Source organism: Parus major, chromosome 1, assembly GCF_001522545.3.
Source record: "Parus major isolate Abel chromosome 1, Parus_major1.1, whole genome shotgun sequence".
Taxonomy (NCBI): domain Eukaryota; kingdom Metazoa; phylum Chordata; class Aves; order Passeriformes; family Paridae; genus Parus; species Parus major.
This window is the reverse complement of record NC_031768.1, coordinates 96676192-96703414: the sequence shown is the minus strand read 5'-3', so window position 1 is coordinate 96703414 and position 27223 is coordinate 96676192. Positions and strand designations below refer to the sequence as shown.

At 44.1% G+C, this 27223-nt stretch overlaps 1 protein-coding gene across 13 annotated transcripts in view; it reads right to left on the bottom strand.

Annotated features, from left to right (window-relative positions):
- Positions 1-26021, bottom strand: part of BBX (BBX high mobility group box domain containing) — a 151244-nt gene extending 125223 nt beyond the window's left edge. For 6 of the 13 annotated variants that reach the window (XM_033517875.1, XM_033517886.1, XM_015630706.3 and 3 more), the window contains exons 1-2: positions 24152-24285; positions 22583-22655 (exon numbers count right to left, since the gene is read on the bottom strand). The gene's annotated coding sequence lies outside the window, so the exon portion shown is untranslated. Of the gene's footprint in view, positions 1-22582; positions 22656-24151; positions 24286-25061; positions 25081-25343; positions 25432-25915 lie in introns of those variants that run through there. The other 7 variants (XM_015630722.1, XM_033517891.1, XM_033517889.1 and 4 more) reach the window with 5 other exon arrangements.
- Positions 26022-27223: the final 1202 nt, after the last annotated feature.

Genomic DNA, 27223 nt, shown 5'->3' with positions numbered 1-27223 from the left:
TAACTTGGTCTCAGTGCGGAGACCTTAGTGCTTACTTCTGTACTTCCCATACATTGCCAAGGACTCTAGTTTCCAATGGCAGCTTCTTTAAGGAAGGGCAGAAAAACAGGGCAAAAATTCTACCCTGAGCACCAAAGGCAGCAAACTCATCCTCCCCTGCCTCCCCCACTCCTATAAAACCCAAGAACAAGCCCTCTAATAAGCAGATCTTATCCCCAACTAGTTTTCACTTTCAACAACAACAAAACTTATTATCAAAATAAATACCCAGTAAATTGAATAATTATTTCCCTAGAGAAAGTACTGTTTTCAACATCCAGCGCTCTAAAAGAAATCCATAAAGAGGATTTGCAACCTCCTAGCACAGGGATAGCTGTTAGTGCTTCCTACCAGATCCTACCTCTTGAAGTAATGTCCAGGACATGTCCTTGTCACATCAGCAAAAACTGTCAGTGACTGGACCCAGAGACTCGATAGTTTTGGTAGCTCCTAGATACAGCAACCTGATTTAAACCAACTAGTCAAGTACCAGGAACTCTAAGCGCAGCAGCCCAGCCCCACTCTGCATGATCTAACCTCCCCTTACTCAGGGCAAGTTAAACTAGCGCACACAGAGCTCCATGGTATCACTGCCAAACCTCTTCCGATTCTTGTTCTGCCTTATTGAAAGAACCCTTGGGTAACCACAAAACCATGTACAGACATATTCTTAAGATTTGAGATGATGCCAGGTTTTATCAATATGTATTTTAAAATGCTACATTTTAGCAAGCTGTTTCCAAAAAGCTGATAATCAAGAATCTTTCCACATTTTCTTGAGAAGACCCCACATGCTGCACAGTCAACTCTCTAGACCTCAAAATCCCTCAAATCAGACTTGGGAGGAATGCACAGAACTCTTAGCTTAGTTACTAAACAGGCAGTATATATTTTCTCATTTGTCTGGCTGGAGTCACTCTTGAGTTGGGCATTTACCAGAGGCCAGTGATGCCCTGCATTCCCAAGTTGGTCATGGAGAAGATAAAGCACTCACCACCTCAGCAGGGAATCTGGTGAATGGGGAAACTCCAATTGTCCCTGAATTAACCAAAGTCAGCAAACAGTTGAGGCATTTAAGACAGGGCTTGGCAGACAGGGAGGGAAGACCCTGGGTTTCCTGGAAGAAGATAGCCATGTTGGAAGGGCACTTGCCCTGTGCAGTCCTCTTCACCTCCCATCTGTTTCCTCTAGTAATACTGTGATTAATTTGGAGTTATACAGCAATTGCCAAACTATTCAATCCCAGTTCAGTATAACAATTTTAAGTACACCACAAAGCAGGTATCTCTCATGATCATGTATTTGCCACTGCTGAGAAACACCATCCCCCAGCATCCCTCACTCTCAGGAAAGCTACTCCTCTGCCCAAAAGGACATATGTCACCACACACTTTTTCTGCCTTCTTCAGTACTGACTGTGTGGTCAAATTAAAATTAGTTTCTTGTACTACTCTTTTTAACCCTGGTATTATCATGGTGCACTTTTTGTGCACAAAGAAATGTAAGAATCAAGCTTTACCTTGACTAAGTGGTCTGAACAGGCAGCAGTAGCAAACTCTCTGCAAGCCACATTAACATCCAGGTTTGGAGCATACTGGTACTACACTTAATACTGTTGAACACAGACATCACAGCAAGACATGATCTCCCATCTTAAAGTCTGAAACGGATTTTTTTCATCATATTTACATACAGGTATGGAGGGTTTTTTTCAAGTATTTTGCATCAGCATAAGTGACCCACTGCTTCTGAGCTGCAATGCAAGCAATGCATTTATGTCACTTGTGTGACTGAACATTTCAAACAGAAGAAGTGACAGAAAAAGTCAGGCTTATTTCAATATGCAACAATTAATAATCCACACCTGAGAGTCCTAATCCTACTGGTACATTACTTTGTGAAACATGCATCTTTTCAACTGCATTGAACAAATTTCACTAGTATACTGATCAAATGCCGAATCCTTGAAAATTATTTGCTTCCTAAACATTATTTTAGGATGTTTTTCTGAGAACTAGAATTTCTTTCAAATTAGAGACAAATGAAAGGTGTAACCATTGAAAATCACAGATTTTTCACTTTGTGACTGCAGCCACTAGAATTGCTCATGTCAGCTCTAAACCCAAAGATTTTTTTAAATTTCAAGAATTCCTTCCTTTTTTACACCTTAGGGGTGTAAAAATAAATGCTTCTGAAGAATGCATATTTTGACAGGACAATGGTTTATGCTGCTTCTTTGTGGCAGATGCTGAGAATGCTCAATTCTATCTCGTCCCATCACCCCTGCCAATACTGAGATGTAGGTATTTTACTGGACAACACACACTAGTGCAACAGCGTAAGTCAAGAACATCTAAATTCAGTTGTGTAGCAAGTTCCTTCCATCAATACTATTTCATAGCAGGTGTGGAAGGATTTTCATTTAATTCACCCTATTGCAGATATCCCCATAACACAGGCTTAGAAACTTCTAGATCATAATGACATGCAATTGACACCAAGTGGCATGGGATTTTAAATTTCTTATGAGAGTTGAATTATTTTTACTCATAGTATGTGTCTACTGATTAAGAAAACTACCTAATCTGTTTCACCTTAGTCCTACTGAATTGCATTGTCTATCCACATAAGCACTGTTCATATTCCCAAAGATACCTGCCTAATATACACATTTGTCCTCTCATTCAAAAAAAACAAAAATGGACATTAGCTGATTTAAATTAGCTGTGGGCCACTCACTAGTGGTGTTCCTCAGGGGTCTGTGCTGGTGCCAGTTCTGTTCAATATTTTTGGTGATGACATGGATGAGGGTATTAAGTCTTTCACCAGAAAATTTGCAGATGGGGGCATGTGTCGATCTGTTGGAAGGTAGGAGGGCTCTGCAGAGATCCCTGGAAGTGTTGGATGGATGGGCAGAATCCAACAGGATGAAGCTTAACAAGTCCAAGTGCTGGGTCCCGCATTTTAGCCGCAATAACCCCCTGCAGCACTACAGGCTGGGAACATTGTGACTGGACAGTGCCCAGGCAGAAGGGGACCTGGGGGTGCTGGTGACAGCAGCTGGACATGAGCCAGCAGTGTGCCCTGGTGGCCAAGAAGGCCAATGGCCCCTGGCCTGGATCAGGAATGGTGTGGCCAGCAGGAGCAGGGAGGTCATTCTTCCCCTGTACTCAGCACTGGTGAGGGCACACCTGGAGTGCTGTGTCCAGTTCTGGCCCCTCAGTTTGGGAAGGACATTGGGACTCTTGAGCACATCCAGAGGAGCCAACAAGGCTGGTGAGGGGCTTGGAACACAAACCCTGTGAGGAACAGCTGAGGGAGCTGGGGTTGTTTAGCCTGGAGAAAAGGAGACTCAGGGGTGACCTTATCACTCTCTACAACTTCCTGAAAGGTGGCTGTAGGCAGGTGGGAGTTGGTCTCTCTCCAGGCAGCAGCTGACAGAACAAGAGGCCACAGTCCTAAGCTGTGCCAAAGGAAACACAGGTTGGCTATCAGGAAAAAGTTTTTCACAAAAAGAGTGATAAAGTACTGGAGTGGTCAGCCCAGGGAGGTGGTGGAGTCACCATCCCATGATGTGTTATAAAAAGACTGAATGTGGTACTCAGTGCCAGTCTTGTGGCATTAGGGCATGGGTTGGACACAAGGATCTTGGAGACCTCATCCAACCTAATCATTCTGTTGAATTATGTTGAAAATAAGATCTCTAAACACAAATCAAGAGATTCACAAGTCTCAAACCAACACTTTGTGGTCCACTGAATAATCACTTCATTTTTTTACTATTTCTTTCAGTGTTACTTCTGCCAACTAAAACCCTCAAGCCCATGGATTTCTAAGGCAGGCCAGAGATTTCTTTTTTTAAATGAAACTTGGAACTCAAAGTGCAAGGTTAAGCAAGCATGGAGATATAACCACAAGTCTCAAATCTTGCTTTTGAGGAGACATAGTTGATTAACCCCCTTGCTCTTTTGCTGTGCTTTACATCCTGATCACAGAATATTTCAGTAAAGTGCTGACCCATCAGCAGGTACATGGAAACAAAAGCAAAAAAAGTGGAATAAGAATTTCAGCAAACTAAACAAAGATTGGGGCACTGGGGAAAAAAAAAATTAAATAATATCAACCTTGTGTTCTACAGACTAACCAATTCTGTCTCACTTGTAAGGATAAGCTATTTCAATTATTGCCAATAATCCCCCAACCCTGACACTTTTAAATATGTTTTGATTCTATAGTTTCCAAAGTAAAGTATCTCTGCAACCTCACTGAAGCAGCAGAGAATTCCTCCACTTCTGCAGCTCCTCAGCCCTTTGTCCCACATCAAGATCAGCATTCCCACAGCGTCGACGTGAATTTGGAAGTTAGAGATGCTCACTTCCAACTGCTGAACTGTGAACCTCATTCATCACCAAGTTCCTGAATGGATTCATCCCTGTTCTCCATCTACAGTGACAGTGCACATTATAAGCAAATTACTACTACCTACTGAAAATAGAAGTCCTGTTTGCTGTACTTAGTTGCAAAATAAGAATATTTGAACTTCCTGTCTGGAAGTAAGATTCTTGAGGACAGAATCTTGTTCATTTGCCAAAATTATTCAGAAGTCTAAGAAACACAAAGGTGTTTGAAATTTTGGCTTAACCAGCTTATGATCTGAATGAATGCCACTAGTGAAATGAGTTTATTACCTTTACTGTCCTTTAGATCACATAATGGTCTAGTATAGAACAGTTAGCTCCTGCCACCTTGTGGGACTTCACGGGTTTCCCTGAAAGCTTGGATCATCAGTAAACTAGTGAGTTAAAACAAATAAACATTTGGGAGTTACTTTTCTTGTGATTCACCCTGGTGAATGTTGAAATAAGAGAGAAATATTTATGGAGAGGATGTGCCATTTTGAATATTTTCTGGTTCATTATCCCTAACATTGTTTACATAGTTGAACTGCTGGATTTAGTAATCTTATGGAAGGTGTTTTAAATATTTAAATATCTGTCGAAAATCCTACGTTTTGGAAGCTGATGCGTCCAAGTTTAAAAAAACATTATGATCAAATACTTGTCACCACTAGCAAATTTCAATATTCAAAATAGATTCCACACAGAAATAATACAAATTTAGACTGAAAATCCTTGCATTCAGGTACAATTTTTAAAGCAAATAATAACCTCAGTCTCAAAGAATTACACATATGCTTAACTTTTTATATGGTGATAACATGTCTGGTTCTCCCAAAAGACCCATTTACATTTATCTACTTTTTAACTGCAATTTGACTTCCTGTTTTATGTTTTTCCTCTCCTCATCCAGCTCCACCTCTATCATACATGGGAAACTTAATGAATGAGGCAAGTTCTCCAAAGAAGAATAAGACAGTTGGAAGAGAAAGACTTCTTCACCATAGTAACAGGAAGGTGAAAATGCATGGATCCTCATCCTTATGTCTTCCATGTTGTCTACTGCCCCTCTGACAGGTAATTTGTCACACCTACTTTGTGGAGATGCAAAAGACAAGAGCAGTTGTAATCACCGGGAAGGGACAAGGTTCTCTTTCTATTTAAGCCAAACCTCTGCTGCTCCAAACATCAAAACTGAAAGAGCACAGAGGATTGCAGATGATGTGACTCCATGAACCCGATTAACAACCTCAACAAACCTGCTCCTGTCTATTCTTGGAGTCAAATGATTTGTTACAGATGCACAAAAATGCAAGACCGGTTAGGGAGCACTTCTTGCCCCCACCATCCCACAACTGCTTCAGTGAACTTGGGAGATCTATCATGCTGTGTACTTGATGCCAACTGTAGCAAACTTAACTCCTTGGAACTTCCTTCTGCTAGAGAAAAAACTGCCAACAGACTTGAAACAGGAACAGTTCTTCCTGATGTCAAAAACAAATCATCTCTACTAAAGGCCTTTAGTCGTTCATAAATGGACTCCAGAACAATAATTACAGACCCACAGCCAAAGGAAATATAGCAAGACTACCTTTTAATCCATAAACAGAACTAATTTTTGCTCAAGACTGAAACAATAACAAAATGTCAGACTATGAATCAATTGGCACAGCATACCTAAGAAACAAATTGTATTTTTTTAAATAAAAAGTTTCAGGATCTCACTAGGTTCCCTAGTAACTTCAGACATGAGGGTGTCTCTGACAACCATCATATTTCCTAACACACACCACCTTATCTCTTCCTATATATTTTTAAGATCCTAGTAGCCACACAATTAACTTATAAGGCAAAGCTAATAGGTGTAATGACAATCTTTGACCACACCTCTGCTCCAACACTGAGAATCTCTCCCAGACTGAGGTATGTCAGAGTCCTGACTTTCTGCAAGGCAACAAAACACTCCTCTCACAGCTGTTCTTACCCATCCCAATCTCCACTACATGAAATCCAGACAGACACACTGGTAGGGAGCTCTAGAAGAGTCATCAGTCTGGATGATGAGGGAATCAGAACAGGTAATATTCTGACCCCAAAACAGCCAGCACCTTGCATGGATAGGACAGGCACCACTGTTCTCTATCTCACTGTGGGTTTTAGGAGCACAGACACCTCCTTACCCAGAGCTTGTTTGCTTCAGATATTTCCCTGCTCTGGAGCACCCTGATGTTATGTCAGTCTCACTGGAACTGCAGACATGTATCTAAGAGCCACCTTCAGTCCTTGGCTACAGAGAAAAAGAAATAGCATGCTCTAGCAACAGAATGGATCAGATCCAACACTCACTGCAGGTCTCAGTAACACCATAAAGCATACGAAGTAAGTACTAGGACCTTACAAGAAATTCCATTTTGATGCAAATGAATAATATACTGACATATCTTTTTATTTTATTTCTCTACTAGTCTTATTTTCTGCAGTGTTACTAATCCAGCAAGAAGATCCCTGAGCTAACTTTCTACATGTCTGCATGCCCATGGCAGTCAAATTGCAGTACCAGAGAGTTGAGCTACTACCTTATTCTTCAGGATGCTTTGAAACCAGTGGAAGCACAAACACACTTCTCATACCCTGACAAGACATGCTCTCCTTGGTACGTTTAACTCAGCTGGACTTAACATAACAATACAGGACTGGAAAGCAGCAGCAGATTGAAAAGTACCTGATGATTTTTCAGCTCTTCCTGAAAGTATTGCACAGTATTCTGAACACCAGCAGCAAAAACTGACCAGCATTAACTTTGCTTGAAGTTGTGAGTTCTCCAAGGAGACAGAAACATCTGGTCCAGGTCAAGGAAAAGTCATGACATGGCTTGAGCCTGGTTCCCATCTGAAACGCTACTGCCTAGCTGTCAGGATAAGATTTGTTTTACATTTTCTCAGAATATTTATTTTTCTACAAAAACATTATTTAACTTTTGCAAACTTTTGTTAAGGGAACTTTCCAAGAAGTTACATAAATTAATTACTTTATTCATGTACTTACTAGAGAAAGAAGTATTTAAAAACAAACAAAAACACACAAAACAAATCAAACACTACTGGGCCACTCGCTCCTGTTTTTTATTTTATCTATATTCTTATTGATCTGCTTCTGCTATCAACTGTTTAGGCCTCGCATTTCAAGGAGAAAACAGGAAAGGTCTGAATCTAAATGTCTTATTTCTTGAGAAACACCTCTCAAAAATCACCCAGATTACAGACTTTATAATCTTCTGTACACAGCCCAGTTTATGAGATTTCCAGGAGGAACCTCACTGCTTCATAAACCGGAATACACAATCAGATCCATCTTCACCATTGTTTCATTGATGCCAAGCCACAAGAGCTTACCCAGAACTGTGCACGTGCCCAAGGATCTGTGCCAAAATGGCTGAGAGCAGGATCAGGCCCCTGTAAGATTAGCTGCATGTACAGTTTCATTCCTGCAACTGCAATAGCTCAAGGAGACTGCTATGACAGAGGCATTGCAGGACTGGGCCCTAAAATTATCAAGTATATAAAGATCTTTGTGCTCTCCACAACTGAAGCACAATTCTTAAAAATGAATGGAACAAAAAACTTTTGTATTTGTGAAATAAAAATACATTATTTGGACAACAAGCAGGACCAGCATTCTTCAGGACAAGCTCCTTAAAATCTATAGGCCGTTTTCCCATTCTTTGTTTTCTTGCGGTTTTTTTAGAATTTGTTTTTCAGTTGTTCTGGGATTTGTTCTTGCAGACAGAATTGCTAGAATAACCCTGCAAGTCCACTGTCCTAAGGATAAGGCCAACAGAGGAAAAAATTCAGTCCAAAAGATGCAAACTTGCTCACATTTTAAAAAAGGTCAGCAGTTAAAAAACCTGAAAGTGCTGACTGGAATTGTAGAGCAAGGAAGGGAGATAACTCCCTTGGGATCTACAGATCCACAGTATAGCATACAGATAACTGGATTTTAAATCAGAAGGTGAACAAGATATTAAAGAGTTTTCTGTAAATCAGACTCTGGTATGCTCAAGACTGTGTACCAACTGAGAAAACAGAAGTTATTTAAAACCCTAGGTGCACACAAGTACACAGGTTCTGAACTGCAGTAGCCTTAGAAACGAAAGCAAAAGATCCAGGGATTCTCAGTCTTATCTGCTTTGAAAGACAGTCACTAGGCTTGCTTGTTACTGACCCAATACAAAACTACAAGTTCAAACTTGGCACCTGAATTCCAAAGTGCTCCACAAAACCCTACACTGCCACAATGCTGACTTCCTTCCAGGCCACTTGTGCCAATCCTTAGAGCAAGAAGCTCTGGCTGAAGAGCTAAACTGAACACACTGAAATACATAAGTAGAAACAAAGCCTGACTTTACAAAGTCCTTCTGAGCAATAGGACATTTTGGCTCGTTCTTAGAACCAGTACAAATATGTTTTATCACCTTCACACATCTTGTACAACAAACAAAACATGTCTATGCATCCTTGCAAAAGTAATTTTCAGAGAATTAGGAAGAACAGAGAGCAATATTCACACAGCACTACATAAACAAGAGAACTTCGCTTGGAAGAACAAAAGACCAGGCTCAAAAGCTCTGACCTGCAAGGGTATGTTCCTATCAGGCAGCACATGCCCTTAGGAAGGAAGAATCCTGAATTGAACTTGGATGCAAACATATTTCTCAAGTTTCTAAGTTCACAAGTACTCAACCAGTAAGCTACAAATCAACAGCTCATCACCATTTTTTCACCAACCAATATCAGAAAGTAATGTGCATAGGGCAGATGTTTTAGTAACAAAGAGATAGTTGATATAGTAAGTTTAACAGTCATGTAAGAACTTGCAGGAAGTTTAGGAATTCTGTACTTGATTCTGACACCAGTCATCTGGTCTTACCTGAATATCCCTGAGTCTACTTTGCAATCTGCAAAATGGGGGTGGGTAGCACTGGCTCTGAAATGTTTGTAAAATGTAGTTAGTTGATGCCTGCAAAAGCATGCAACAGAAGAGTAAAATGTTATTACACCCTAAAAACATGTTGTTTAACAAAATACATAATATATAAATGACAACACTACTTGTGTTCTACAATACACACTCTCAAAAGATTTTGTTATACGCCTGTTTAGAAGGTGAATTCTTTTGATTCTCTGGTAGGATGGACCTAAGGTCCATCTCTGCAGAGAAAGACCTGTTTCTAGATCTTCACAATCAAACAAAACTGAGCCTCAGTGAAAATTTTCCCCCAAGTATTATCACACAACTACAATTAATGCAACTGCCATTTCACCCTGACACGACTAACAAAAAAAAAAAAAACAACCAACAAATGTGGACAACTCTTCTCACCTTTCTGCCCTGCTACTCACAAGTTTTTCTTTCAGAAACTGCACAACACTTTACATGGGGAAGAAGCTATGAGAATACCAAGTTTGTAACTGGTGAAATTGCTTTTTTTGTTCTCTGTAGATGAAAAGGCTGCAGTGACATACTCTACCTTTATTCTAAGGCTACTGAATACTTTCAACCACATTTGTAAAACTGGGAAATTCACACCAATCATCAGTATCATTATACTGGTAAAGTACAGATGATCCTTCAAGTAACCCCAATGAGCTCCATAAATTCTGACTTGTAAGAAAATCTTTATTTCCACTGAAGTCTACTACAAATTTCTCACTGAACTCAGCATGACAGTGATTACACCTAATGGGGTGCAGCTCCTGGGCAACAGCATAGCTCTTTTTTGGATGGGAAATCACACATGTTACCATATATGTGTAATACCAAAAGTGAAGTTGCCCCCTTCACTTTTAGTGTGTGGAAGAAGTACTTGGGGAAGCAACAGAACCCATTTTGCAGACAGTGCACATGTATGATACTTTGCAAAGGACATTCCTCTGCAGTTCACCTTACACAAACTTGGAGTGCTCAGGCAAAGACAGTGAACCTGCTTTTCCACTCCCTCTATGCTTGGCTAGGGCCACCATGAAAGCAGACTGCTTGGCAACCACCTTGGTTGAGCACTAGCAGAAATGCTTCTGGTTCCTCAGTTTAAAATTGTTCCAAGAAAAAGACTGGCCCATCATCTAAATATGGACTGCCAGTTGATTATTTCACTAAGTTCATCCATCTGACTAACTCCAAAGAAAGAGAAAAAAGTGAGTTTTAATTGAAGTGATGGGATACCACCACCTCTATTACCCACTGCCACCTCTTCTCCTATCCTAAATAAAAAATAAAAAGAAATGAGGGTGTCTTGTTCTTCTGATCAAGTGCTACTGATGTAATTTCAGCCGTGTTTTAAACACACACTGCTCCTAACTGGTTTTGCCACAATCCCCCAGACTAACACAACCAAATTCTGTTCAGCAGTCTCAGCAGAATTGCACAAGCTCACATCAACTCTGACTTCAGACCAAAGTGAATTTTATACCCAGATTTTTTAGCCTGACCAGTAGCCCATTTCAATGTCATCTAGCAGGAGAACACCGCTAAGCACATGCGGATTAACAGGTTTTTCTGAGACACTTCAGACAGAACACTGTCAAAGATACCGATTCTCCTGATAAAATCTTGGCTCCAATACTTACTTTCTGAAAGGAAGGAAAGCCTCAACATTTCACATGTCTAAGGGGGGGAGTGGGGAGGAAGAAGCAAGTTAGGACAAGAATAATCCAATCCTATGAAAGTAATTATAAAATCAGCCACATTGTAGAATCATAGAATTGTTTGGGTTGAAAGGGGCCTTGAAGGTCATCTAATTCAAACTCATCAGCTATGGACAGGGATACCTTCAATTAGACTAGCTTGCTCAAGCCCCATCCAGCCTGGCCTTGAACACTTCCAGGGATGGTGCAACCACAGCTTCTCTGGGCAGGCTGTGCAGTCATCCCATCACAGTAGAGAGTTTTTTCCTAATATGAAATCTAAATCTACTCTCTTTCAGTTTGAAGCCAATACCCCTTGTCCTGTCACTACCTGCTCTCGTGAAATCGTGCTCTCTCCATCTCTCTCACAGGCCACATGAGGTACTGGAAAGCTGCTACAAGGTCTTCCTGGATCCATGTCTTCTCCAAGTTGAAAAATCCCAATTCTTTGCTTGTTCCCATAGGAAAGGTGCTGCAGCCCTCTGATCAACTGCATACCCCTCCTCTGGACTTGCTCCAACAAGTCCTTGCCTTTATTATACTGGGGATCACAGAGCTAGAAGCAGTTCTCCAGGTGAAGTGCACCAGAGACCACAACACTCCTGTGCACAAGAGCAGCACAGTGGGTGAGAAGTAAAGCATTCTGCTGGAACACACTTATGTAAAAAAAAAAAACTAATTATTTTAGAGCAGTTAAAACCAAGAATGCTTCAGCAATAAACAGCTCCTATCAAAAAAGTTACCTAAATATGTGACTATGCTATTTTCTTCATCTTGAATTAAAGGTGAAAATGATGACCCTTTCAGGATGAGTGATCCATCCTACTTTGGCTTATTCTCTTATGAATAAGAAACACTCAGTAATTTTCCCATTTCCATTTTTAAGGAAGGTTTTCTCTTTATTTCTTAATAAAAACTGACCATTTTAAACATTTGCAGCTTACAATAGCACTTTGACCTTTGCTTCAATTTTCCTCTGATTTCTATTCAGCTTTCTAATCTTATCATATTTAGTTCTACTAGACCACAATAACTGCTGAGACTTCGAATATCCTATACATTGATACAAAATAATACAAAACAGAAAAACAGGGAAAATAAAGGAATGTGAAACCTATGTTTGCACCAGAGAGGAAAGGCCATAATACCATCTCTTGAAGTGTGTAACTTCTCTTTTTTGGGTGGCAGGGGCAAAACTGCATTCATACACAGTTTGTGTAACTGGACTACCAGGCCTCAGGCACACTCCGCATTTCTGAGCACAACTCTTCTCCTACCTGAGGTCTAACTCTGCATTCCTTAATGGTCACAAATACTGCTACACAGTTCCCCTGCTGCAGAAAAAATGATGTGGAGCTGCAGAGTCAATACATGTTATCAAGCTCTTTGACTGCTCCGATGCTATTAATATTTTGGTAGGGTGGGGGTAAGAATCTGTGTCAGCCACAGAGATGCTATGGCATATATACCATTTTTTCCCCTTATTTCCCTCTAATACATTAGCAATACATGCAGCATAAAGTAACAACAGGGTTTCATGTTTTGCTTTCTCTCACCAGCAGTGCTAGATTCTTTCCTGCATGTTGTAAAGTACCCCCTCAACCATTAAAGTTATAATCATATACCACATAGTCAAAAGAAAAGCTTGTAACAGCAATTTTAAGGTAATTTTTTTTAATGTTAAGTACAGATCTGTGTAAACAGAGATCTGTTGATCTCTATCTTTCTAGAGTTACAGAGGGGTCTAGCACCCACAAAAAAAAATATTAATATGGCCAGTGTTACCTAGTCAGCTATGCTACATTCCTTAATGGCAGGAGATACTGCTCAAGGTATCTGCTATTACAAATATGAACCAGATAATAAATGCAAAAGTCATCTAAATAATATATTCTGCTTAACAGAAACGGATACTGTTACAAATTAACTCTTTCTAAACGACGAAATCATATCTACATTTCAGATGTTATTGTTGCTAGGTGTATTTTAACAAAAAAAATACCTAATTGCAGTTTGCCTTTAAATTATTACAAACCACTGTTAAATTCCACTGTCATATTACATAACTTGATTTATATGAAATTAAAATAAATTGCAAATGTTTGGTATCAAAACTGTAAACAAAGCTCAAATACTCAACAGGTATGCCTTCCTTGAAGTACCAAGAACAAGTATTATGTTTAGAACTAAGTTACCTGAAACTAATACCTTCCACTGCATCTGCAGAGACTTTGATCCATAAGTCACTTAATGGCACTTCCTGTAAAGCTGAGAAACTAGGAAAGCTGGGAATTGAAAGAGTAAGATTATTTGTTTTCCTTCTCTTCTGAGAAAACAAAGAAGTTTGAGTTCCGTTCGTTTTAAATGCTTGCGTTTGGTTAAGCAGAATCAGTTACCTTACATGGGATAATACTTTTATTTTAAGGGCAAAATCTGTTTGCATTTACTTGTGTGTTTGTGCATGAGTGTAATTTTATTAAGTAGGACATTATTAAAGGCCACAATTAAAAAAAGGCATAATTTGTAATGTCCTAAATAAAAACTTTCTTAACAGTTGCAATCTAGGTAAATGTACATAAACCATGAAATCACTTAGAAGGTGTGCAGGCATACAGTGCATGCTCTGAAATAACAAAAAAAAGGAAAGGCTAAATTTAGCAACATATTTTAAAGGTTGTCTACCAATAGAGACCGCTTCTGAAAAAACAAAAATACCAAAGCAAAATGAGATTACAAGCACCAATTTAAACCAAGTGTTTATTGAGCAAAATCCTGATTTAAATCAGTTCAATAGGTATAACTGGAATGTCAAGGCAGCAGACACGTGAGCATACATACAGAGGGGCTCACAAGAGCCAGGAATAGGAGGCATAAAACCTTCCCTGCTCTTAGTGTGCCTGCCCCCACTCTCTCCTTCAGCCCTACTCAATCTCTGCAAAGCCTGTTAGAGTTCCATAAAACACCATCCCCCACTCCAAGATATTATTTTCCCTTTAAGATCCATGAATAAGAGAACACGTACTGTCCCCACTGTAGACCTAACTGTGCCCTTCTCTCACATAACCCACTCCACGGGGATGGCTGTGATGACAACCTTACCTCCCATTTTGATTTCCTTCTTTCTGCGAAGAGTAACAGTAAACATAAAATGCAGCCCTGTAGGTCCATCCAGGGAAGCAAGACTGCGCACACAAACCAGATCAGTCGTGGCAGAGAAACCAGCAGAACACTTCTTAGACCAAACACAGTATCTGGTGAGTTTTCTCAGGTGCTTCCCTCTGTGCACTCCAGCATCCTCTCACTCACTTTGGGCCCCATCAGCACATGGCACAGCAAAACAGAAAGCTCGACAGGGACATCCTCGAGAGTCCACTTCACTATATAAATAAATAATCCATTTCCTCTAGACATCTCTCTCAGGAGGGCAGGATCTTCCTTTGCTGGTTAAAAACCAGGAAGATGTCGCAGGCACACAGACCCAAAGCTTTGTTGGGAGCTCCCACCTGAACAGCAGGCCAGCCCTGAGTAGCAGCAAACTAAGTGATCTCCAAACCGGCAACTGAGTATCCAGATCCGTTCAACAGCTTCCTCCAAAGGACTCTGCAGGACCAAACCATGGGAGGGCCCCCACAGTGTGAGATTTTGCCTGGGTCACTTCAAAGCATGGGCTTCATTTACCTTCTGCTGCTTTGGTACACAGTGCTGAGGTGAGAGAGATGAGCACAAGTGCATTCAAGAGATGCGTGGAAAATACTTAACACTCAAAAATTGTTTTACACACACACACAGAAGCAATTTTCTCATATTAATGGAAATCTCATAGTAATGAGAAATGGACAAATTCAACCATTACACTTTAAGTCATTTACTTCCCTTATTTAACGTCTTCCATACAAAGAAATGAAGTTAAAAACTTCCTTCCCCTGCTCTACTTCTGACACTTGTGCTCTTTATTTAGTCCAATATTTTTAAAAGAATGGCACTGAAGCTTCTGCTTACTCTTTTAGCACTAAAACACATTTTTAATCAATACAACAGAGGAAGCAAATTGTGAAAAATTGCCTGCATTAAAATATTTGCTACCAGCTTTGTCATTCTTTCATTTGCACACACCAAATTTCCCCTTATAAACACCTCTGTTTCTCCAAAAGCAGCTGGAAATTAATTATGCTGTTTTTATTTCCTTATTAATTCATATGCTATAGTTCTGTAATCAGTGCAGGATCACGCTGCAATTTTGCATACTTGTTTCAAAATACATTATGAGCACTTGATGACTGATGTTTAACATGATGTATGAAAGAGCATCTCAAACAAATTAGAGGGAATACAAATAAAGAAACTTAAATAAGAAAAAGAATTACACATATATTTAAACAAGAGCTAAACCCGGGAACTCACAAGTGTGTGGCACGGAACACTGACAGATTCAAACTGAGCTAAGCAGGAAGTTTACACTACTCAACATGAAATTTGTATATAAAGAAATCTTTTGCAAAAAGAAAGAACAGCTAAAGACAGATTTGCCAATGAAGTGTAGGTGAAAATAGCACTTCTTTCCAAATCCATCATCTCTGACCATCAATTTGCAGTACATCAGAATTCTTTCCTTCCCTAGACAGACAGCCAACTTGTGAAGCAAACATACTTGAACAAAATGGCTTACGTGCCAGAAGACTTATCATCTACCAAATGGCATTCTCACACTCCATGGTCTTCCACTCTCTTTTCATTTACAGGAACTCAGCATGCCTCAGCAATGTCTCTGTCTATTCCCAGCTCTTCCTACATGGCTCACAATCAGGTTGGGGATGGCCTGTAAGTTTGTGAGCACAACAGGTGCCAGTCCCTGGCAGGACTATCTGCACATCAGTAGCTAAGAATAATGTGAATCTGCAGCTTTCCTGAAGAATTACAGCCCACCAGGAACTGCAGCCAGCAAACCTGCAAAGGGGTGCATATTGCTGACACACATCTAGCTCTGGCTTTTTGCTCAGGAATTCACCTGCACAGTTGTAACTGCAGGATTGGGCTCTTCAGCCATGAGGTCAAGAGAAACTGATGCTCCTGTAGTTCACCCTGTAGCTCAGCATGATGTTGTTAACTGTAGATCACTGTAGGCAGGATGTGACTGAAAGACCACCACTTAGCGAAAGCAAACCCAAACATGGCCAACCACAAAAATGAAATGAGGTAAGAAATCAAGTCCTCCCTCACCCCTTCCATTCTCATCTAATGTTTTCTTTATTCAGCTTCACCTTCAAATTTCTCATGAAGTCTCTCTTAAATACCACTTTGGCAACCACAAAACAATGCATTCTCTCACATACACAAACAAAAACTTAAGAGTTACTTGTTTCATAGAAGAACACAGGCTGCAGAGGGAAGGTGTACTATTCTACTGCAAGAGACATAACCCTGACTATTACTGTGTGGCATGCTTTCCCCACTGCCATTGCTGGGTACCTCTTGACTGTGCAAGGTGTGAGTACAAATGAAAACCAGACTCTCAAAACAAAACCACAACTTCTAACAAGGTTCAAGTTTAAAAGTCCTTATGTAACTGGCAGAAAAAAACATATTGAGGAAAGAATTGAAAGGTATTGGTTGCAAGCTGTCAAGCACAGAGGCACAGCCTGACACTAAGCAGCACAGTACAGTTACCAATCCTTGACCCAGCTCACCAGTGGCACTAGACCAGGCTTTAAGACTTCCTCACTTGAATCCTGCAACAGGCCAGCTCAGTTCTCATCAAGAGAGCCAAGGAGCACTTTAATGCTTGTGCCTAACCCTGCCACAGGGACCTCGAGGTTTCAGAAGCACAGGACAAAGCCCCTCCCAGGAGTGAGGGTGACAGAAATCCTCCTGTTGCTACACCTGTGTAAGAGGAAAGCAAGCGATTCCACAGCCAGGAACGCAGTTAGGGATGTTCCACAACGTCTCAAAGCAGAAAATTTGCTACACACATAATGCCTTTCAGAAAGAAAATATCATAAACCCCCAAATAAAACACCACACACAGAAGGAAGACACCTTCCCACCTTCCCTCAGAAAGGGAAGGTGTAGACAGGACTTGATAAGCTTCTTGTCAAAAGTTTCCACTTGCATTAAGTTCTATAGATCCCATGTTGTGCAAATCCACTGATTTATCTTTGCTGAATGAAGCTCTGTGACATTGAGGGTCAATAAAATGCTGCTTCTTACTTTCAGCATTTGCTACATTTTATAAAATCTCTTATATAGAGACACCCACGTGGAAGATTTCTGACAATAAAAATTCCATGCTTCCTAAGCAACTGATTTTCTTAGTGTAGCCTCATAAAATCCTGTTAACTTTCCTTCCCCTCACTAAAAACTGAAATGTTGTTGTACTAGGTTTCTTTGTACTCAGATATGCCTGAAGCTAGTTTATTTTCACATGCTGAATTGTCCACGCTCATAGGGACTTGCTATTACATTATGCATTTGTGTGCTATAAATGAAAAAGCACAAACACTAAAGTGTCAAAACCATGCTTTTCCTCTTTGCTGATTCATTTTTTAGGTAATTAAATTTATAAATATTAGAAATAATAAAATGCTGGTATCATTATAAGAATACTACAAATAGGTCTACACCCAGGCATTAAGTAAAGTGTGCTTTACTCCTCAAATACATATCAGATTTTTTCATCAATTTTTTATTTTAAGTAACAGAACACCAGTAAAAAGCAAATCTGAAAATCTTACGTTTACTCCTTAGAAATAAAAGTTCAGTAAGCAAGTTACCCTATTCATCACAATACTGCCACAGTGCCAAAGTAGTTGCTTGTCAATTTCACATTTTATAAGAAAATCAGTTGTTATTTTGCATTAGATTATGAATATAAAAAAATAATTTAATTGTGAAGAACTATTTCACATGAATCACATTTTTAAAACTTCACTATGAGGAATAATTTTTTTCCATGCACTAACTTTACAAAGTTAGTATTAAATAAATAGGGGTAATAAATACTGCAATAAACAGCAGTTTAAATACCATGTTTACTGACAAAAGCTCTTAAGCAAGCTCTCCTCCTACTTTACACTGTCTTGTCAATAAATACAACCAAATTGTAAGTCAGTAAACTTCACAACATTCTGAAGGTGGGATTTTTCTTTTTTTTTTTTTAAGCAGCATTATGAATATAAGTGGAGTATCGGAAGAAAATGTCCAAGTAGCACAGAATTCAGTGAGACTACTCTTATCCCAAGACAGGCACTTTCCAGGAAAGCTTCAGAGCAGTAGCATACACCAAGGGAAAGGACACAAAACTAAGGAGTCAGATGCAGATCTGATTCCATTCCCAGCTAATGCTAACCTGCTAAGTGACTGCAGGCAAGCCTACGCTCCTTCACAGCTTTTCATCTCAGATGCCTTAAACAGGGAAAAAAATTATTGTTCCTGATCTTGAGGTGTATGATTACAGTATGGCTTGTGTACTTCATCAGACAGGACAGAAGTACATAAATAAGGCAAGGCCTACGACTGCCAATTATTAATAATATCACTAGTATTGAGAAAACCCTATGTGCTTTATTCCTTTTCAAAACAGCAGCCCATCAAGCCATTCCTAAATTGGACTAATCCTTAGGCTGGTTCAGTTCTTACCCCTTCTGAAACTATCAAGAAGGATGACAGCTGTAGGAGTCTTTTGTGAAATTCCCATGTCCACCAGGATCACACTCACCCCACTACTCACACAGAAACACAGTATCATTACTGATCTTACAAAATAACAAAAAAATAATAAAAAGAAAGTAAGTCCTAATAATCTTTTGACATGAAACAGAACGAAAAACCTTCTGGCAATAATAACCCTAGTAAAGGGAGAAACATAGTAGAAGGAAAAGAAATAAACTTAATACTATAGAAGTCAGAAGGATGACTTTAACCTATTTCCTCTCAAGAATATTTTGAAATACATGTAAGTTCACTCCAGCTTTACAGACCCCTGAATAATAATGAAAACATTAATTATTAAGTTTACAGTAAGCTACAACAGTATCTATGCTGTTTTGACAAATTTAAATCACTTGTGAAAACTGTCCCAATATACGGGCACCATATGATTTAATGACACAAGGAAGTACTGTCAATCTCCATTTAGAAGTGACATATGGCTATGCTTCTGAAAGTAAAGACTTTGGAAGCCATCAGCAGGCCAAATCTGTGCTGCTGATTCCACTGGTGGCCACAGCAGGCCATCCTCACAACAGGGTACAAGAAGTCCAACCTGGGTCCAAAACATGGAAAGCAACTTCTGGTTTTGACTACATCACTTGTCAGAGCTCACAGAGACAGCCTGCAACACACTCAAAAATTAAAATGAGAGTTTCAGTTCAGTTCCAATTTTAATTTACAGTACCTTCCTCCACCAAGCAACCAACCTCAGATAAAGAAGAGGATCTGAACACTACATAAGCTATGGCTACAGTTGGAAGAGAAGCAGTGTCTCACCTCCCAGGTGTCCAAATTTCATTGCAGGTACATTTACAAACTTCACATCGCAGCAGAGCCCTGCACACCACAGGTGTCACTGACCTTACCTGCACCTTTTCCAGCCCCAAATGTCAGCGCTCCACACTGCTCGTCCCAGCTCACTCAGTCAAGACCTCCTCTCTTCACACACTCTTTCCCCAGCTCTGTGACAGAAGACTGCCCTGCCTAACGCCATGTTCACGAGCTCCAGAGACACTGCGCATCCTCAGCCCACAGACCACGAGCGGCAGCAACCTGGAAGAACTTTAAGCTCTGAATGCGAGCAATCATACCAGTGAATTTAACAAGACTTGTCATCTGCTTCAAGATATTCACATGCTTACTGGATCGCCAGCTACGGAACCACTAATTTATGAACAAAGTGTATTAAGAGCATTCTGGATGAACAGGAAAAACATTAGTTACAAAATAATGGCATGATTACCTCTGATATTTTATGTGGAAAACTGACATTTAATATCTTTAATTATTCACACAAGAGCTATGAAAGAGAAAGGTTTTCTTCCTTGAAGGGAAAAATAAACATGGACTAATTCCTCTCACCATCACTCCTACACTCCTTTCCTAAATAAACCTCCTGCTGAAGCCAATGGACGTCTTGCAAGCAATGAGCTTGCAGCAAGCAGCCCCCAAAAAACTCCAGAGTGTCAAGGGCAAGCTTCTTAAATGTGCTGAGTTTACCTCCATACAGAAACCAGCTACGTTTCTGCTAAATTACATGCCTGCTTGACATGGTTTATCAGCTTGCTGTGCCAAGAGGGACAGTAGTGTGCAACAAACTTTTGGGAGCTTAGGCCAATTTTTGAAGCCTGCACAGGGCCCCTTGCTAAGCAGCTCATCACCTTCTATCTTGTGACACACCAGCCCTGCACTGGCACTCGCCAAGCAAACCAGAACTCCTGCACGTCAAGACTGAATGACTAAAACCCATTCAAGAACAGTTACTTTAGTGAGAGCTGTGTAATAAAAGAAATCTTCCCTTTTACCAAAATAAAAGTTCCCTAAAGTAAATGGAGATTTCTAGTCATGGACAAATCTAACAAAATCTCTATTCTTGCCTTAACTAGGTGCATTATTTTCATTGCCTTTTTTCTGAGCTACAAGGAAATATATTTCTTCTCTTCTTCTAAAGTTCCTATTATGCCTTTTACTAAAAATGATACCCTACTCTTCACTTTGTTCAAGCCAGTTCAGCATCAGGTGAGACATACATTTAGCACTATGCACAAAACCAAGGTCCACTACTCTCCAAGTGTGGGAAGATTTTGATCAGCACTTCACTGCCAGATCAACATTCCATGCACCCAAAAGATTTCATAACAAAACTAAAACCAGATAATGACTCAAGACCTTAGTCAAGGTCTCTGAGCTACTCTTGTTCAGTATCCTTTACTATTACTTGAAATAAAGAAAATGTCCTTAGCACTTACAGCACTCTCATGTGACTCTTACCTGAAAACACAGAAAATAAAGTTCAGAAATCAGTACATTTGTATTCAGCCTTGATCAACATTTTGAAGCCTATCTGCCAGTTTTGAATTTCCAGATGCATTTTTACTTGGAAAAAACTGCTGCACCAATTACTTTTCATAGAATATGATCCTTGCCAATAATGCTATAAAACCAAAAGCAGTATTCTCCTATACAACTAGTCTGTCAAAAAAATTCAGTAATTGAATTTGGTATTTATACTCTGAGACCTGTACATACCAACCACACTGGACACAAAATCCAAAAACCTGAAATTTGGGTGTAAATCTGCAGGAACTGGAGAACAGCAGAATTCTCCCTTCAAACCAACTGCCCACAGTGGTTATCCCAGCCTTAACACTAGCTTTGTGGTCATAATATCACACCAGAACAGCTGCTCCCAACAGCCCCCTTCAAGTCAGCATGTTTGGGACCATCACTTATCCTATGTCTGCTATCCACTGCCTGCAAAAGGTCAAGAGTATGTTATTAATCATTTGCATTTATGAGTACTAAGCTTACCCCAAATACATGTCTTGTCTTGTTTTTAATTATGTGCAGAATAGTATCAAGAAGAAATGCTACCTTCCACTTCCCATTTTGGGCCAAACACAGGACAGTGACACCAAGGGCAATTGTACGAGAAGTGCTCCAAGTGCTACTCATTTTATGTCATCTATAAATGTGACCCTAGAGATTTAGAACCTCATCTTTAAACTACGACTTCCACTTCACCTTCAAAGGTGTCAAATCCTTCCAAACTTATCATAACTTTTCTCAGTATGAAGATAAAAAAACAATACTGCTGCGTACCTGAAAGCTTAGGAATACTAGTAAATTAGTCACTAAGATACATATTTCAAATTGATTGGTATCTGCATTCATCAATGCCAAAAGAAAAAACAGCAACACAGAATGAACACGGATGGAATTCTAATTAGCTCTCAGTTTAAGTGTTAAAATTGAACAACTCCTGTTGCAGTAGCGTTACAGTTCTGCTAAACTTCTCACTGATTCTTGACCTCCAGAGTTTTCTAATTACCTGTTCAGTTTACATTCTCATACTTTTCTACCACTGAATTTTAAAAGGACTTTACACGCTCATTAAATTTTCAACCCGTGTGTTGAACTTTGCATATTCTGATGTTACATTAGTTTAAAACTTTCCCCCTAAGTCAATCAGCTGATTATCTTTACAAAGTTTAAGGGACAAGAAAAACCACTTGAAAAAAAAAAAAATAAGTGAAGAGAGCTCTGAATATGCATAGCCTTTTAATTCCCAGGTTACTTGGAGGCACCTCTACATACGAGCTTTGTATTCTAGCAGCAGCTATTAGCACCTGGAGAAGACATGTTTTCTGAGGTGCTAAATCCAGAACAAGCACCTTTCTCATCAAAAGTGGCAGCATGAGGACCTCTATCTTACCAACAACAACCAAGTTCTTTTTTCATGTGTATAGTTTACATACTTACCCAGGAAGGCAAATGGAAATTACAGACAGACGAAGATGAAGCTGTCTCAAAGCCTTTGTCATGTGATAGTGACCTATAAAGTATCAAATAAAGGCACATCATCAGCACACCATGCTTTTACAATATTACAACTCACCACATCACCAACAAGAGGAGAGATCCCAAAACTTGAAACTTGCTTCCTCCTCACCCCCATCCCAGGTAAGTTGCCATTAAAACAAGATGACAGTCGCAGGAAACCATAAGGAGCAAACAAAAGATGCACCGTGTCTTTAGAGGGCTTTAGGAGTGGGCAAATGGAGCAAATCATCTGGGTGTGCATCAGCAGGGTGGGTGATTTTTCCTCCATCTCTCTCTCTCTCTCGCACGGATGCATGTTTATGAACGCGCACAGACACATATACATACGCACAGGGATGCATCACGTAATTATTTACATGCACCCACTGTAACACTCGCATGTTTTATCAAAATAAAAGATAGAAAGTTGACCACCATCTGCAAGGAGGCATACATAACAATAACCCCCGGGAACTTACACAAGTGAGCGATCAATCCCCGCGCGTGGATAAGCAAAACAACGCAAAAATTAACAACAAGAATAAGCCGCCAGACCGCAGGTACGAGATCCACACGGGGAGACAGACAGACAGAGCTACGGACGAAGGCTGCGAGGCTGGAGCACAGTTTCAGGTAATGCCCGCTGCCCCCCGGCAGAGCCCAGCAGAGCCGCCCGGAGTGCTGCGGCCGCCCAGCCGCCCCTCCGCCACCGCAGCCCGCGGGGAGCGACCCCCGGCCGCCGCGGGGGGAGCGGCGCTCGCAGCCGCCGCCCGCCCTCCGCCCACCCCCGCCCGTGCAAAGTGTAGGGCCACCGGAATCCGGGCTCCGGGGTGGGGTGGAAAGAAAAGGTATTAAATATGGAGAAAGACCGCCGTGACCCAGGGTTTTCCCGTCTCCCCCCCGCGCCCCCCGCCCCCGGTCACCATCAAGTTTGCATCCTAGTTACAAAATGTCGATCTTGAAGGCTGACAAGACACAGGGAGAGGGGGAGAGAACGAGAGAGAGGGAGAGAGTGAGTGAGAGAGAGAGACGAGAGAGTCCATCTTGCTTTGAGGGGGGAGGAGAGGAGCAATAATGCAGCGCATAAATCTCACCCTCCCGGGGGAAAAGTCTGCACAACACCTTTGGGGGCGGGCGGGCGCGCAGGGAAGGGGCGGCGGCGCGGGGGGCTCCCCGGCCCTCCCAGCTGCCCTCCCCGGCGGGCTCCGGCGAGGCAGGCTGGCAGCAAACACCTCCCTGCTGCTCCCCTCCTCCTCCCCGCGGGCCCGTGCGATGATCCCGCTGCTGCCGCCGCCGCTGCCACCGGGGAGGAGGTGCCGCCGCCGGGAGAGCCCACATGGAGACCGGCACCCCGTCCCTGCCCCGGCGGCCGAGCCGGGCCCCTCCGCCGCCCCGCCGGGCTGCGGGACTTGGACGTGTCACCAGCAGGACGGGCAATGGTTTCGGCGCCCCAGGCCCGAGTGACCACCGCCGGCCTGGCGGCGCCCCGGCCTCCCCGCACACACTCACCTCCGCAGAAAACTTTTAACCGCGGGCCTCCCCCGGAAAAAGTGGCGAATCAGCCCCGCACACGGTTAAAGCCCCGCGGCCCCCCGGCTCGGCTGGCGGCGAGCGGGGGAGACCCGGGCACGGTCCTTCCCCGCCCCGGCGGGGAGGGAGGGAGGAGGCAGCAGGCAGGGAGGGAGGGGGCGGGCGGCCGCCTGCCGGTGCCTCTCGCCCCGCCGCCGTGCATGTCGCCTCGGCGGCTCTCGCATCGCTTCGTTTTACCTTCCTCATTCAGCGGCGGCAGCGGGCTGCCACCGATATTCCTAACGCAAACCTGCTGCCGTGCGGCGCCCGGGATTAACGCGACTGCCTCCTTCTCTCCTGCCTCCAACCCTTCCTTCCCCGTCCTCCTCCTCCTCCTCCTCGCAAACCCACACTGGATCGGCTCTCCTCACAGCCATGCAAGTTTCATACATTGCAAATAAACCCGAGAGGAGGAAGAGCGAAGCGCCTGGCGGGGAGCGGGGGGAGGAGGAGGAGGAGGGCTGCTTTCTGTAATTTACCAGCGACCCGATCTCGCAGCAGCAAATAACAGCCGAGCACCCATCCGGCTCCCGGCGGCCCGGAGAGACCCCCCCGAGGCGGCCGCCCCCTCCCCAAGGCGCCCCTCGCCAAGTTTTCTGTCATCGCGACCACCCAATGTCACAACTTACCTTCAGAAATAGGACTTCGCGCGGCCGAGGCCTGCCGCCACCTCCCCCCGGCCCCCGCCCGGCTTCCTCCCTCCCTTTCTCCCTCTCCACCTTAAACTTATTGACACAACATAATCCCGCATCCACGCGAAACTCCGGCAGGGCCGTCCGCCCGCCCCCCCGCTGCCCACCGGGGCCGCCGCCGCCCCGGGTGCATCGCCGATGACTACCGGAAAACGCACAGCCCAACTCTCCGGCCGAGCCCGGCCGCTGCTGTTGTTGTCGGGGTCGGCGCCGGGGTTTTTCCTCCCGCTCCCCGTGCGGCCGCTGGATCGGCTGCTTCCCCCTCTCCGGTTTTATATCCCCCCCGCCCTTTCTGCCGGCGGCGGCGGCGCGGAGCCCCCCAGGCCGGCGGCAGCCGATACCGATCCGCGCACTCTCCCCCGCGCCTCGCCGCCCCTCGGGATGAAGTTTCGTTTCTGTCTGCCGCGATTTCCCTGTCAAGTCCCCCCGGAGGCACGCACCGAGCGGCGGCCGGTGGCCATCCCTCCTCCTCCTCGCCCTCCTTCCCCTTCCTCTCTCCGCCGCTGCTCTTGCCTCTCTCTCTCTGTGGCGGCGAGAGGTGCCTGGTTTCAAACGCAGCCTGGCACTGGCTGGCCTACCCCCGCCGCCTCTCGGGCTCGGCTCGCTGGTGTTTTAAATGCCCTGCGCTGTACCGCGATCCACTTGGCCCCCTCCTCGTCAAACACTCCCGGTCACCCCTGCCCTCCCGGCCGGGCGGAGGGCTGGCCGCACCAACCCACCCGTCCTCCGCTGCCCAAACTTTCAAAACGAAGGCAGGGCTGGCAAGAGGGAGGAAAAGTGACTGAGAGCCGCGGCAGCCACCGCGCCGGGCAGGGGAAGCTCCGCGCCTCCCTCCCGTCCGCCAGCGCCGCAAGAGGGGCGCGGGGGGCTGCCCCGCCGCTGGGGCGCGGAGCGTAAAGCGTGGGGCGAGGGCACCCCTACCTCTCCCTCTCTCTCTCTCTCTCTCTCCCTCCCTGCCTGCCGCTGCCCATCTCCGCCCGCCCGGTGCGGGTCGGCGGGCGGGGGCACTCACCTCGGCGGGGTGCGCACCGCGCCGCTGGGCCGGACGCGGCTCGCAGCGCAGCCCCTCCACCTCGGCGCCCGCGGAACGCGGCTCCACACAGAGCCATGCAACCCGGGCAGCGCCACAACACTCCCCGCGATATAAGGCGCCCCGCCATTGGCCGGCGCGCTGAGCGACGGGCCCGCCGGCCACTCAGCGCTGCCGTTACACCCGCGGCCCGCGAGGGAGCCGCCGGCGCACACACTCCCCGCACACACTCACACAAAGATCGCCGCGCTGCCCCTCGCAGGGTTCGCGGAGCCCCCGGCGGTGGTGCCGGAGCGGGGCAGGGAGCGGGGGCCGCCCGGGGCAGCGCGGAGCCGTGCCGGCCACGGCGCCGGCAGCCACTGTCCATTGGCCGCCCGGGCAGCGCCGCGAGAGTAAACTACGCCTGCCCTGGGCAGCGCCGCGGGATAGCGGGGTGCGGGCTCGGCCCGGCCCGGCGCACCCCGAGCAGACCCCCGATAACTTACTCGGCCGAGTTGGGCGAGTTTCATTCAGAGGCCACAGCACGGCGAGCCAGAAGTTGCGGGAGGCAGCAGCGCATCCGCGCAGCCCCTGCTGGGGCAGTAAACACGGGGAGCCACCCTCGCGGCCCTCGGGCGGGCCGGGCCGGGCCGGCGCTGCCCCCTGACCCGGCCAGGGGGCTTCAGGCAGCGACGCCGCGCGGGGATGCGGAGGAGCTCCGGGCGGTGCCCCCTGCCGTAGGAATCCTCGCCCAGGCGTGGCGGAGAGGCCCTCACCGGGCCAGCATCGACAGCACGGCCGGCTTCACATCGGCTTCCCACAGAGACCGCTCTGCTGGCAGAACTAGCCGACTATAACGCTGGGGTCCGCGCCACGCTCCGTGTCCTGGCCCGCTCCTCTGCCCTGCACCTCGCGGACCGTACCAAACACATGGATGTGAAATTAATTCGAGAATTTCTGCGGCTCACGGGCTGGTACGCACAAAGCGACAGTGTGAGGCCAGCAGCTTTTACGTGGCTGCATGGCGGTTGTGCTGACGGGTGTTGGAAACGTAGTCTAACTTTTTGGGAGAAGCTCTCTTCCACTACAGAAATCAAATACAGTGTGGAAGCGTACTGTGTACACTGCCCCTGTGTATAAATGTTCACGAGGGCCTGAATATATGTGACACGAGACCCTCATGGTTTTTAAGCAGAAGACACGTGGCATTTATTCAGAGTTAAGAAGAACTAATTTTTTGTGCACCTCCGTCTCTAGGTGTGATGCTGACTTCCAGCCAAGCAATTGTCATATTAAAATAAAAAAAGAATT